We start from the raw sequence: 14,955 nt of genomic DNA on the forward strand, positions 1-14,955 counted from the left end.
GATCAGAAGACACTGTGGCCCCATCCGATGATACCCCCGGACAGGGCCAAACAGGCAGGATATAACCCTACCCACTTTGCCAAAGCACAGCCCCCACACCACTAGAGGGATGTCTCCAACCACCAACTTACCGTCCTAAGACAAGGCCGAGTATAGCCCACAACGATCTCCGCCATGGCACAACCCAAGGGGGGGCGCCAGCCCAGACAGGAAGACCACGTCAGTGACTCAACCCACACAAGTGACGCACCCCTCCCATGGACGGCATGGAAGAACACCAGTAAGCCAGTGACTCAGCCCCTGTAAAAGGGTTAGAGGCAGAGAATCCCAGCGGAAAGAGGGGAACCGGCAAGGCAGAGACAGCAAGGGCGGTTCGTTGCTCCAGCCTTTCCGTTCACCTTCACACTCCTGGGCCAGACTATACTTAATCATAGGACCTACTGAAGAGATAAGTCTTCAGTAAAGACTTAAAGGTTGAGACTGAGTCTGCGTCTCTCACATTGGTAGGCAGACCATTCCATAAAAATGGAGCTCTATAGGAGAAAGCCCTACCTCCAGCCGTTTGCTTAGAAATTCTAGGGACAATTAGGAGGCCTGCGTCTTGTGACCGTAGCGTACGTGTAGGTATGTACGGCAGGACCAAATCGGAAAGATAGGTAGGAGCAAGCCCATGTAATGCTTTGTAGGTTAGCAGTAAAACCTTGAAATCAGCCCTTGCCTTAACAGGAAGCCAGTGTAGGGTGAGAGCCAGTAGATAAGATGAGAGCACCCCTCCAGCTAGGATGGAGTCTGTCACTCCTCAACAGGCCAGGCTTGGTCCTGTTTGTGGGTGAGTCCCAGAAAGAGGGCCAATTATCTACAAATTCTATCTTTTGGGAGGGGCAGAAAACAGTTTTCAACCAGCGATTGAGTTGTGAGACTCTGCTGTAGAGCTCATCACTCCACCTAACTGGGAGGGGGCCAGAGACAATTAATCGATGCCGACACATCTTTCTAGCTGATTTACACGCTGAAGCTATGTTGCGCTTGGTGACCTCTGACTGTTTCATCCTAACATCGTTGGTGCCGACGTGGATAACAATATCTCTATACTCTCTACACTCGCCAGTTTTAGCTTTAGCCAGCACCGTCTTTAGATTAGCCTTAACGTCGGTAGCCCTGCCCCCTGGTAAACAGTGTATGATCGCTGGATGATTCGTTTTAAGTCTAATACTGCGGGTAATGGAGTCGCCAATGACTAGGGTTTTCAATTTGTCAGAGCTAATGGTGGGAGCCGTCGGCGTCTCAGGCCCCACAACGGGAGGAGTAGAGACCAGAGAAGTCTCGGCCTCCGACTCCGACTCACTTAATGGGGAGAACCGGTTGAAAGTTTCTGTCGGCTGAATAAGCGACACCGGTTGAGCATTCCTACAGCGTTTCCCTCCAGAAGCCATGAGAAAGATGTCCGGCTGCGGGGACCGTGCGAGGGGGTTTATACTAACGTTACTATCTGTACTTACTGGTGGCACAGACGCTGTTTCATCCTTTCCTACACTGAAATTACCCTTGCCTAATGATTGCGTCTGAAGCTGGGCTTGCAGCACAGCTATCCTTGCCGTAAGGCGATCGTTCTCCTGTATATTATAAGTACAACGACTGCAATTAGAAGGCATCATGTTAATGTTACTTAGCTTCGGCTGTTTGAAGTCCTGACGAACCATGTCCAGATAAAACCTCCGGGGTGAAAAAGTTGAATGAAAAAAGTTGAGTGAGGGAAAAAGTAAAAATATACGGTAATGAAAAAGTAAAAACCGTCAGGTAGCAAAGTAAGATCGGCAACAAAACGCACTGTATCTGTTTTACAATCATCCATACAAATGATTAACTTGTGGAATAAGCACATAAAGAAAGGGGGGCTGTGGTTCCATCAAAAATAAGGTGAGAAAAAAAGGACATGGGTCTAAAACAATGTGGGTTTGGTAGGATATGTATGAAGATAGGCTAATTTGCTCAGTCACTTGGGCATTGACTTTGGCAAGCTGTGACAATGTCTTGGAGCTAGTGTCTCCTCTTCCTGACACAAACAACAAAGCTTAGCAGAATAGTTATCGCCACCATCATAGTCAGTGGAACTGAAAGCACAACTAGGCCGACTCTGCCTCTGCCTGGCTCAGGTACCCAGACTGAGGTGGGAGACAGTGCAGGTGTAGTTGTGTCTCTCTCTCAGTTCCTCTGTAATGACCTCCAGACTCTTCCTCAGCTAGTACGCCCAGTCTCCATTGGGTGGCAGCTGCCCACCTGTCAGCTCCTGTTCTGCTATTGGCTGGCTGTCTCTCAGCAGGGTCAGGTTGGTGTGTCGTGGGTTGAAACCAAACACCAGACAGCTCACCTGGAGCCCTCCAGACTTCGCTTTCTTTATGAGCCTGATTCTGGGACGCACTTTACGCATCACAATGTTCTTTTCTCTCTCCAGGAAAATATTCAATGTTTTTATGCAAAGGGGAAGGTAAACGTGCGCATAAAGCATTTTCACATATTCTAGCTTCACCTCATCCCATGCTAACTGTGGGTTTCCAGTATAGTATGTATTCTGAGTCATATTATAGCACATCCCATCTGCAACAATCTTATTGAAAGTGCTTCTGGACAGAATTAGGACCAGTTTATCATTGTCCAACATCTCACAGCAAGCCATTCTCTGCTGTACATGAATACCTTCGGTGAAATGAAAGAGTTGTTTTAGATCATATGATCTGCCTTTCATGCTGAAGGACATGGCTCCAAACACAGAAGCAATGTCCAGAACAATCCCCATCTCTTTTTCATCTAGGGCATTGTGTCCCCTGTAAACAAACTGTCTCTCGTAGTAACCAACTTCAATATCATCCAGCAACAAAAGAACAGTATATTCCGGGAAAGGCGTATCTCCTATGATGTATGTTGCAAAAGCCCACAGAGAATGTGATCCCGAACCTGAAAGACAGTGAGAACCATATCAGTTAAGATTTTCACAGTGATCTGAAAACCTTATACTCTCTCTCTTTTTATTTTATTTTATTTCACCTTTATTTAACCAGGTAGGCTAGTTGAGAACAAGTTCTCATTTACAACTGCGACCTGGCCAAGATAAAGCAAAGCAGTTCGACACATACAACAACACAGAGTTACACATTGAATAAACAAACATACAGTCAATAATACAGTAGAAAAGTCTATATACAGTGTATGCAAATGAGGTAAGATAAGGGAGGTAAGGCAATAAATAGGCCATGGTGGCGAAGTAATTACAATATACCTTTAATGGCTGACTTGAAAATGTTTGGTAGGACAGACCAGGGTTGGTTGTCACACTTTTTACTCTGTGTATTTTACACAGAGATAGATAGAGGACTCATCTTTGTATCTGTGCCATTATAGCATATGTGACAGCCTCAATGACGTTGCCCATGCTATCTACATTTTAAAGTACAACATTTTCTTAATTGGCTGATTTCTCCCAACTCATAGGAATCCCCAACCAGTTGACTACTTTAAAATGATGGAAGCCTTCGGAAAGCATCCAGACACCTCAACTTTTTTCAAATTTTGTTAGGTTACAGCCTTATTCTAAAATTGATTCAATTGTTTTTTTTACCCCTCATCAATCTACACACAATACTTCATAATGACAAAGCATTGTCGATTTATGAGGGGGAAAAAACTTTACTCAGTACTTTGTTGAAGCACCGTTGGCAGCATTTACAGCCTCGAGTCTTCTTGGGTATGATGCTACAAGCTTGGCACTCCTGTTTTGGGGACTTTCTCCCATTCTTCTCTGCAGATTCTCTCAAGCTCTGACAGGTTGGATGGGGAGCGTTAGTGCACAGCTATTTTCAAGCCTCTCCAGAGATGTTCGGTCGGGTTCAAGTCCAGGCTCTGGCTGGGCCACTCGAGGATATTCAGAGACTTGACCCGATAGATACCTTATTTATATAAGCTTTCAGACCCTTTGTTATGAGACAAGAAATTGAGCTCAGGTGCATCCTCTTTCCATTGATCATCCTTGAGATGTTTCTACAACTTGATTGGAGTCCACCTGTGGTAAATTCAATTGATTGGACATGATTTGGAAGGGCAGAAACCTATCTATATGAGGTCCCACAGTTGACAGTGCACGTCAGAGCAAAAACCAAGTGGCTTTGGGAATGTCTTTGAATAGCCCAGCCAGACCCCGGACTTGAACCCGATCGAACATCTCTGGAGAGACCTGAAAATAGCTGTGCAGCAACGCTCTCCATCCAACCTGACAGAGCTTGAGAGGATCTGCATAAAATAATGGGAGAAACTCCCCAAATACAAAAGTGCCAAGCTTTTATTGTCAAACCCAAGAAGACTCAAGGCTATAATTGCTGCCAAAGGTGCTTCAACAAGGTACTGAGTAAAGTTTTTTCCCCCTCATCAATCGACAGACAATACCCCATAATGACAAAGCAAAAACAGGTTTTTAAAAAACAGAAATATTATAATATTCAGACCGAATACTTATGTTAATATAATATTTCAGTTTTTTAAAAACCAGTTTTTGCTATGTCATTATGGGGTATTGTCTGTCGATTGATGAGGGGAAAAAAGCTATATAATACATTTTAGAATAAGGCTGTAACCTAACAAAATGTGGGAAAAGTAATGGGGTCTGAATACTTTCCGAAGGCACCAAATGTGCTAGGGAGGGCACTGATCACAGCAGACGAACTCTCCAGGGCTCCAAATAAACATCCATTAACCTCTATAGTATTGGTGTCACCCCGCGGGACGGTTGAGCTAACGTAGGCTAATGTGATTAGCATGAGGTTTTAAGTAACCAAAAAAATTCCCAGGACATAGACATATCTGATATGGGCAGAAAGCTTAAATTCTTCTTAATCTAAGTGCACTGTCCAATATACAGTAGCTATTACAGTGAAAGAATAACATGCTATTGTTTGAGGAGAGTGCACAATTATGAACTTGAAAATGTATTAATAAACCAATTAGGCACATTTGGGCAGTCTTGATACAGCATTTTGAACAGATATGCAATGGTTAATTAGATCAGTCTAAAACTTTGCACATACATTTCTGCCATCTAGTGGCCAAAATCTAAATTGCACCTGGGCTGGAATAATACATTATGGCTTTTGTTTTGCATTTCAAAGATGATGGTACATTTTGTTTTTAAACACATGTTTTCTTCTTTGTATTATCTTTTACCAGATCTAATGTGTTATATTCTCCTACATTAATTTCACATTTCGACGAACTTTCCTTTCAAATGGTCTCAAGAAAATGCATATCCTTGCTTCAAGTCCTGAGCTACAGGCAGTTAGATTTGGGTATGTAATTTTAGGAGAAAAAATTAATAAAAGGGGCGGGTCCTAAAGCGGTTTTAACAGAGGAGGAGCAATCTCTAGACTAGAGGGTGAGGAACAGGTGTCCATTAATGCAGTAAGAGACAGCCTATACCTGCATCTCAGACCAAACTGCAACATATTGCAGAGGAGCAACAGAGAGATCCCATCTGCCGACAGATGGTACAGCAGTGCAAGAAGGGATGGCCCAGGCAGGAGGAACTGCCTAAGCTACTGAAGCCCTGTTGAGTGGACCGAAATGACTTCCACTACAACCGGAAATGCTAGACAGAGTGCATGAGGGACACATGGGAATAACAAAATGCAGACTGGGGGCTCCGCAGTCGGTGTGGTGGCTTGGTCTGAGTACTCAGATTGCCAAGCTGGTGGCCCAGTGTGAGGTGTGTGCAAAATGTCAACCTTGTCATCCCGAACCAATGATGGTAATAGAGCTGCCAAAACGGCCAGGGCAAAAGGTAGGGGCAGATATGTTCTATTGGAAAAATGGCACTTATCTGCTAGTGGTACATTGAAATAGCAAAGATAAGTAAGAAAGCGCCAACATATATGGCAGCTCTGTTTCTAGCTCCTAAGCAACTTTGCAGTATTTTGTTTTTTTGTGTGTTATTTCTTACATTATTAGCCCTGAATTTTTGGTTTTGTTATTACATACAGCCGGAAATAACTTTTGGATATCAGAGCGATGGTAACTCACCAGCATTACGACCAGGAATACGACTTTCCTGAATTGGATCCTTTGTTCGTACCCCCCAGGGTAATTTAACTTATTCCAGAGGCTGCTCCAAAACACAGCCGGTGGAGAAAAGGTATTCGGAGTGGACTTCTAGTCCGACTCAGGAGGCATGCACACCATCCACCGTTTCAAAGTATATTACTTCAGTCTCTGGATTATAAAGTAGACGAGCTCAGGGTGAGGATCTCCTTCCAGAGAGACATCAGGGATTATAACATACCCTGTTTCATAGAAATATGTCTCTCTCGGGATATACTGTCCCCGTCCATACAGCTATCTGCAGAGGTGTGGACTCGAGTCACATGACTTGGACTCGAGTCAGACTTGAGTCACAAATACTTGCAACTCGACTTTGACTTTAACACCAATGACTCGTGACTTGACTTAGACTTGAGCCTTATGACTCGACCTGACTTGATACCCTCCCCAAGCCAAAATATAAAAAATGATGCTATTTTAAAAAGTGTGCAGCGCATCAACTCTTCATTTAACGGATTACAGTTTGAATCGGATAGCAGCCAATCAAATTGTGCCAGCTGAGAAAGAGTTGTTCGTGGCAGTGCAGAGGAACGTTGGCGGGTGAATTCAGATGGAGCCCTTGGAAAGATGATACCCAAAATTATTATTTTCGGATATAAAGACAATGCTGCAAAAAACGGACTGCAACTTGCAAAACATGCGGGAAGAAAATTACAGACGGAGGCGCAACAATTTCCAACTTTGTTCGACATTTGAAGCTGCACAAAGAACAGTAAGTCATGGCCAATATAGCCGACAACTATATATTTTATTACTTTACTGGTGTATCGTAGGCTAACGTAACGTTAAATCAATGAGCCTCCACACAGTCAGTCAGTGCGGGAACGTGATCATTGCACCCAATATTGAGCTAAACTGGCTAGGCAGTTTGTAGCCTAAATCCTGTCTGATGTTACTGCTGTTCCTAAAACCATTGACATATGTTAGCCTACTGTAACCACACTGTGTGTGTGTGTGTGTGTGTGTGTGTGTGTGTGTGTGTGTGTGTGTGTGTGTGTGTGTGTGTGTGTGTGTGTGTGTGTGTGTGTGTGTGTGTGTGTGTGTGTGTATGTGTTAAGGTTGGGCGATTGTGTACAAGCCTACATCACCCGATTGCGCCCCATAGCGATAGTCGATCACTATTGGGAGGTGTCTGTCTTTTTCATGGCTACCCATGTATTTCCATGGAAATATAACGTTTATTTGGAAAGTAATAAATATATAGATATTTTTAAAAGCATTCATGATTTGTGTGAATGTAATATACTATTACTCTTGTTAAAAATATGAAATGGTATTACAATTGATTAAGAGCACATTACGACTTGTTTAGGACTCGAAACTCAAAGTTTAGGACTTGAGACTTGACTTGATACTTGACGGTCTTGACTTGAGACTTGACTCGGACTTGCCTGTCTTGAGTGCTAAGACTTGAGACTTACTTGTGACTTGTAAAACAATGACTTGGTCCCACCTCTGGATATCTGAGTTCTCCGTACATCGCGCATACAGGAATAAAGAACTCTCCGGGAAGAAGGGCCGGGGTGTATGTTTCATGATTAACTACGCATGGTGGGATTGTGATAACATACAGAAACTCAAGTCCTTTTGTTCACCTGACCTAGAATACCTGACAATCAAATGCCGACCGTATTACCTCCGAAGATAATTATATAGTCACAGCCGTGTATATTACCCCTCACAGTTAGAAAGAACAAGCCTGAGCTCCCCCTGCAGTCCTCGCAACAAGCGGGAGTGAGGCCTTCTCATCAAAGTTTGCCTTCACCCCCACCACCACTCTAGATTCATACCTCCCAAAGAGGAACAAGAATGTGGTCCGCCTGAGCACACTGCACAAAACGGCTGAGATCAGTGATTGTGAGGACAGGAAGCCAGCCCCCCCCCCCCCAAGAAGGACTGTAAAAGAATATATAATTTTGTTGCCAAAATAGTTCAATACTGTTTCCCTTCAATAAAATGCATTCTAAACCACTTTCTGCACATTTCTGCTACTTTCTTAGGCTATACAAGTGCTATCTCTTGCAAAAAAGGGTTTACTCCTATGCAGTACCTTTGGAAATAATAATAATAATAAAGCTCTACTTTAGTAAAGAAAACAAGGATGACAGGTGTGTTGTAATCAAAGCGAGTGGTGTCCACTGATCAGTCTTTCTTCAAAGTAAAGAGGAAAAACGCAGATATTCACAAAGTTTGTGATGAATCACAGGTTGTTTCTTCATGCAAAATAGATCTGGGGTTTAAAATTCAATTAAGCTGCTTTATTTTAGGGGTTTAGTGAAGGCGGGTCAGTATACAGAACGTTAAGACTACACAAGGGTCAAGCGTGTTAACCCTTGCAAGGCTGCCGGCGCAGACGGCATCCCTAGCCGCGTCCTCAGATCATGCGCAAACCAGCTGGCTGGAGTGTTTACGGACATATTCAATCTCTCCCTATCCCAGTCTGTGGTCCCCACTTGCTTCAAGATGTCCACCATTGTTCCAGTAACCAAGAAAGCAAAGGTAACTGAGCTAAATAACTATCGCCCCATAGCACTCACTTCTGTCATCATGAAGTGCTTTGAGAGGCTAGTTAAGGATCATATCACCTCTACCTTACCTGACACCCTAGACCCACTTGAATTTGCTTACCGCCCCAATAGATCCACAGACAATGCAATTGCCATCGCACTGCACACTGCCATATCCCATCTGGACAAGAGGAATACATATGTAAGAATGCTGTTCATTGACTACAGCTCAGCATTCAACAGCATTGTACCCTCCAAGCTCATCATTAAGCTTGGGGCCCTGGGTCTGAACCACACCCTGTGCAACTGGGTCCTGGACTTCCTGACAGGCCACCCCCAGGTGGTGAAGGTAGGAAACTACACCTCCACTTCGCTGATCCTCAACACAGGGGCCCCACAGGGGTGCGTTCTTAGCCCTCTCCTGTACTCCCTGTTCACCCATGACTGCGTGGCAATGCACGCCTCCAACTCAATCATCAAGTTTGCAGACGACACAACAATGGTAGGCCTGATTACCAACAATGACGAGACAGCCTACAGGGAGGAGGTGAGGGCCCTGGGAAAGTGATGCCAGAAAAATAACCTCTCACTCAACATCAACAAAACAAAGGAGCTGATCGTTGACTTCAGGAAACAGCAGAGGGAGCACGCACATATCCACATCAACGGCACCGCAGTGGAGAAGGTAAAGAGCTTCAAGTTCCTTGGCGTACACATCACTGACGATCTGAAATGGTCCACCCACACAGACAGTGTGGTGAAGAAGGCGCAACAGCGCCTCTTCAACCTCAGTAGGATGAAGAAATTTGGCATGGACCCTAAAATCCTCACAAACTTTTACAGATGCACAATTGAGAACATCAGTATCACCGCCTGGTACGGCAACTGCGCCGCCCACAGTTGCAGGGCTCTCCAGAGGGTGGTCCGGTCTGCCCAACGCATCACTGGAGGCAAACTACATGCCCTTCAGGACACCTACAGCACCCAATGTCACAGGAAGGCCAAAAAGATCATCATGGACAGCAACCACCCGAGCCACTGCCTGTTCACCCCGCTATCATCCAGAAGGTGAGGTCAGTACAGATGCATCAAAGCTGGGACCGAGTGACTGAAAAACAGCTTCTATCTCAAGGCCATCAGACTGTTAAATAGCCATCACTAGCCGGCTTCCACACGGTTATGCAACCCTGCACCTTAGAGGCTGCTGCCCTATATACATAGACTTGGAATCACTGGCCACTTTAACAATGGAACACTAGTCACTTTAATAATGTTTAAATAATGTTTACATACTGCTTTACTCATCTCATATGTATATACTGTATTCTATTCTACTGTATTTTAGTCAACGCCACTCCGACATTGCGCGATCTGATATTTATATGTTTCTTAATGCCATTCTTTTACTTTTAGATTTGTGTGTATTATTGTAAATTGTTAGATACTACTGCACTGTTGGAGCTAGGAACACAAGCATTTTGCTACACCCGCAATAACATCTGTTAAATATGTGTATGTGACCAATAAAATCCGATTCTTTCCAGGCAAGTGGTCGATGAGGGCCTGGTTACAGATAACGCTCCCCAGTTCTCTGCGAGCTCCTTTTCTGCTTTTGCCACAGAATATGACTTCTCCTCCCTCCTCCTCCCTCCCTCCTCTCTCCATACCTCCTCCCTCCCTCCTCCCTCTCTTCCTACCATGCACAGAGCAACGGTGAGGAAGAGAGAGGTGTGGAAACAAGTCAAGGGACTTCTGAAAAGAAAAGGATGCATACAGGGCTCTGTTAGCTTACAAAGTCACACCGCTGCATCATGGGCCGTCACCTGCCGAGCTCCTGATGGGCAGGAGGCTGCGCTCCCCATTGCCTGTCTCGCCGGCTCAGTTTAAACCCCAATGGCCTAACAGGAAGGTCTTCGCTGAGAGGGACAAATGGCTGAAACAAACACAAACTGGAGACATTAATTGCAGACAGCGTGCTACTGAGAGGCCAGAGCTGACAGAAGATCAACGTGTGTGGATTACAAACTCAAAGACACCAGCAACAGTGCTGAGAAAAGCGGATGCCCTACGTGGTGGACACAGGTTCAGAAGAGGCATGGAGGATCAAAAAACACCTCAGAGGTCTTCCCGATCTAACAACCACACAGGCTGAGGTGACCACAGACAACGCACAGAAAGGGGGGGGGGGGGAGAGAGAATGCTCACAGAGCCACAAGCTCGCCCAAAAAGGGATATGAATCCACCAGAGTGGCTGAAAGACTATGTTACGTGAATAGAATACATACTGTTGGGGAACATTCCCAGCAAAAAGAGACTGTACCTAAGTTAACACAAAGGAGTTCAGACTATTTCATTTCATGCTTTCATTATGTTTCAGGATGTGAAGTAACATGTTAAAGAGAATAATACTGGTTTCCAAATTGCATTTCAGTTATGCTTCAGGGGTTATGCATGTTGAGTTCTTGTCCATCGGCGAGGGAAAGATGTAGTAGGATGTTCCTTGTGGGTATCTGTAAAATAAAATAAAAATGTTAAGTTTGCTGATAAAATACGAAATGCCCTTAAATTGCAAACTTTTTGCAGATCTAATCAATTTTCCACGTTGACATCATCACATTGATCAGTTTGGTTGAAATTGCGGACCTGGACAAATCTGGGCTAAATTCGTTAGATTGGCAGGCTGGCTCTGCTTGTGTATTCCTGTTGCGTGGCAGCTTTCTTTATCTGTTGAATATGCAGGCTGTCTGTTTTGACATGGAGCCGAAGGAGCACTGACAGAACCTCCTTAGTGAACCGCTCTCAGCTTGACACGACTGGGCTGCATGGTCTCGCTCTGTGTGTGTGTTCATTCTCGCTCTGCTCTGGTCGGTGGGTCAAGGGGTGGTGTCTGCGTGTGTGTGCGCGCGTATGGACTTGGACTCCACAGTCCGAACACACACACACCGGCTCTCAACTATAAAAGCCCACGGCTGCCTTACCCCCTCCTCACCCCGTCCGCCTGTGTCACACAGCCATCCATCACAGCCCCCTCTCTCCCCCATCCCGCTCCACCCTCCCTCCCACCCCTCTCCACCATCTCCAAGGAACTCATAATGTTTTGGTGCCATTTTTCTCTGTCCACTCAGTCAGGCTGTGGTTGGCTGTAATAGAAGTGACAGTTTGTGTCTTTAGAGTGTAATGAAGAGCCCTGCCTGTAGTGCCTGGGTCTATCAGCCGTAGCAGCAGACACTCTACTCTGCCTGTTTCTCTCTGCTCCTCACTCAGCAGTAGTGGCAGCGTTGAAGTTGTTTCAGCTTAGATTGAGATGCACTTTAGTCTCCTCAAACAGCTATGTGTCTAACATCATGGTAGGCTACACTTCCTCTCTAAATGAAGAGGCTCAGGTAGATGGAGGAATAGAAGCAGCCCTTCTGGTAGACAGTACACTGCGGTGAGTCGTAAAGCAGTGTGTTTTATACTGTTAAGAGTTGAGACAGTAGCATACTTGTAGTGTCTTTTAATGCTTCAGTAAATATACTCTCCTACCTTTCCTCTCCTTCTCTCTCTCTCAATTTCAATTTTCAATTTATGGGCTTTATTGGCATGGGAAACATATGTTTACATTGCCAAAGCAAGTGAAATCGATAATAAACAAAAGTGAAATAAACAATAAAACAAAATTTGACAGTAAACATAACACTCACAAAAGTTCCAAAAGAATAAAGACATTTCAAATGTCATATTATGTGCAAATAGTTAAAGTACAAAAGAGAAAATAAATCAACATAAATATGGGTTGTATTTACAATGGTGTTTGTTCTTCACTGGTTGCCCTTTTCTTGTGGCAACAGGTCACACATCTTGCTGCTGTGATGGCACACTGTGGTATTTCACCAAATAGATATGGGAGGTTATCAAAATGCGGTTTGTTTTCAAATTCTTTGTGGGTCTGTGTAATCTGAGGGAAATATGTATATTTAATATAGCCATACATTTGGCAGGAGGTTAGGAAGTGCAGCTCAGTTTCCAACTCATTTTGTGGGCAGTGTGCACATAGCCTGTCTTCTCTTGAGAGCCAGGTCTGCCTTCGGCAGCCTTTCTCAATAGCAGGGCTATGCTCACTGAGTCTGTACATAGAAAGATTTCCTTCATTTTGGGTCAGTCACAGTGGTCAGGTATTCTGCTACTGTGTACTCTCTGTTTAGGGCCAAATAGCATTCTAGTTTTCTCAATTTATTTTTATTCTTTCCAATGTGTCAAGCAATTATCTTTTTGTTTTCTCATGATTTGGTTGGGTCTAATTGTGTTGCTGTCCTGGGGCTCTGTGGGGTCTGTTTGTGTTTGTGAACAGAGCCCCAGGACCAGTTTGCTTAGGGGACTCTTCTCCGGGTTCATCTTTCTGTAGGTAATTGCTTTGTTATGGAAGGTTTGAGTATCGCTTCCTTTTTTGTGGTTGTAAAATTTAACACCTAATTCTGCTCTGCATGCATTATTTGGTGTTTTACGTTGTACACAGATTATATTTTTGTAGAATTCTCAATTATTGGTTGGTGAGCGGACCCCAGACCTCACAAACATCAAGGGCATTGGGTTCTATAACTGATTCAAGTATTTTTTGCCAGATCCTAATTGCTATTTTGAATTTTATGTTCCTTTTGATGGCAGAGAAGGCCCTTCTCTCAGATCGTTCACAGCTTTGTGGAAGTTACCTGTGGCGCTGATGTTTGGGCCAAGGTATGTATCGTTTTTTGAGTGCTTTAGGGCAACGGTGTCTAGATGAAATTTATAGTTGTGGTCCTGGCAACTGGACCTTTTTTTGAACACCATTATTTTGGTTTTACTGAGATTTACTGTCAGGGCCCAAGTCTGGCAGAATCTGTGCAGAAGATCTAGGTGCTGCTGTAGGCCCTCCTTGGTTGGTGACAGAAGCACCAGATCATCAGCAAACAGTAGACATTTGACTTCAGATTCTAGTAGGGTGAGGCCGGTTGCTGCAGACCGTTCTAGTGCCCTCGCCAATTCGTTGATATATATGTTGAAGAGGGTGGGGCTTAAGCTGCATCCCTGTCTCACCCCATGGCCCTGTGGAAAGAAATGTGTGTTTTCTTTGCCAATTTTAACCGCACACTTGTTGTTTGTGTACATGGATTTTATAATGTTGTATGTTTTTCCCCCAACACCACTTTCCATCAATTTGCATAGCAGACCCTCATGCCAAATTGAGTCAAAACCTTATTTGACTCAGCGAATTTGACATTTGCTCACTACATTGTTTTTGCTGAGGAAATGTACGAGTCTGCTGTTAATGACAATACAGAGGATTTTCCCAAGGTTGTTATTGACGCATATCCCACGGTAGTTATTGGGGTCAAATTTGTCTCTACTTTTGTGGATTGGGGTGATCAGTCCTTGGTTCTAAATATGGGTTCTATAATTGATTCAAGTATTTTTAGCCAGATCCTAGTTGGTATGTCAAATTTTATGTTCCTTTTAATGGCATCGAAGGCCCTTGCCTTGTCTCTCAGATCATTCACAGCTTTGTGGAAATTCTCGTTCGCTCGCTCTCTCCTGGGTTCTCTGATCAATTGTCAGTTTGTCTCAGCAGAGCCATGACCCTGTCCTGTCTGTACCCCCCCTAGCCCTTTCTGACCCCCCAGAGCAGTCAGACCCCTGCAGGACTTTAGTAATTATGGATGGACTGGTGCTTAACACCCCCCCCCCCCCCCCCCCATCTCCCTCCTTCCAACCTCTCCCCCTGAGAGGGTACAGCAGACCCCACACTGTGTGATTGGAACAACTCTTCTTAGCAGGGGGCTTAATCACAAATACACACAATCCACTGATTGTAGTGTTAATCAGTCAGCGTGTACTAACCTGAACAGCCAGGGGTCTTTTCTTAGGTTGGTATTCTTGACATTGAATATCATTTTCTTATGAGAAATTAGCCTAATTGACTTTCGTTTCATTGTTAAATCGGTTAATTGTAATTGCTGTTGACTACAATAAGGTTGACCAAGATTGTACCAGCAGGCCGATGTTTAATTTACACATTGAAACTTAACATTATCTTACATTTACATTTTAGTCATTTAGCAGACGTTCTTATCCAGAGCGACTTACAGAAGTGAATGCATACATATCATACATTTTTACAATTTTTATTTATTTTGTACTGGCCCCCCCGTGGGAATCGAACCCACAACCCTGGCGTTGCACACACCATGCTAGCATTGCAAACACCATGCTCTACCAACTGAGCCACAGGGAAGAGAATGGTAGTGAATTAGACTGAAATCTAAAGACTCACTTTTGTTGGTACAGCATCACTAGG

General features: G+C 44.2%; 1 pseudogene; it reads right to left on the reverse strand.

Annotated features, from left to right (window-relative positions):
- Positions 1-254: 254 nt before the first annotated feature.
- On the reverse strand, positions 255-11,686 carry LOC106586536 (uncharacterized; annotated as a pseudogene).
- Between the last annotated feature and the right edge of the window lie 3,269 nt (positions 11,687-14,955).

This window comes from Salmo salar, chromosome 25 (genome assembly GCF_965601325.2).
Source record: "Salmo salar chromosome 25, fSalSal1, whole genome shotgun sequence".
NCBI lineage: Eukaryota > Metazoa > Chordata > Actinopteri > Salmoniformes > Salmonidae > Salmo > Salmo salar.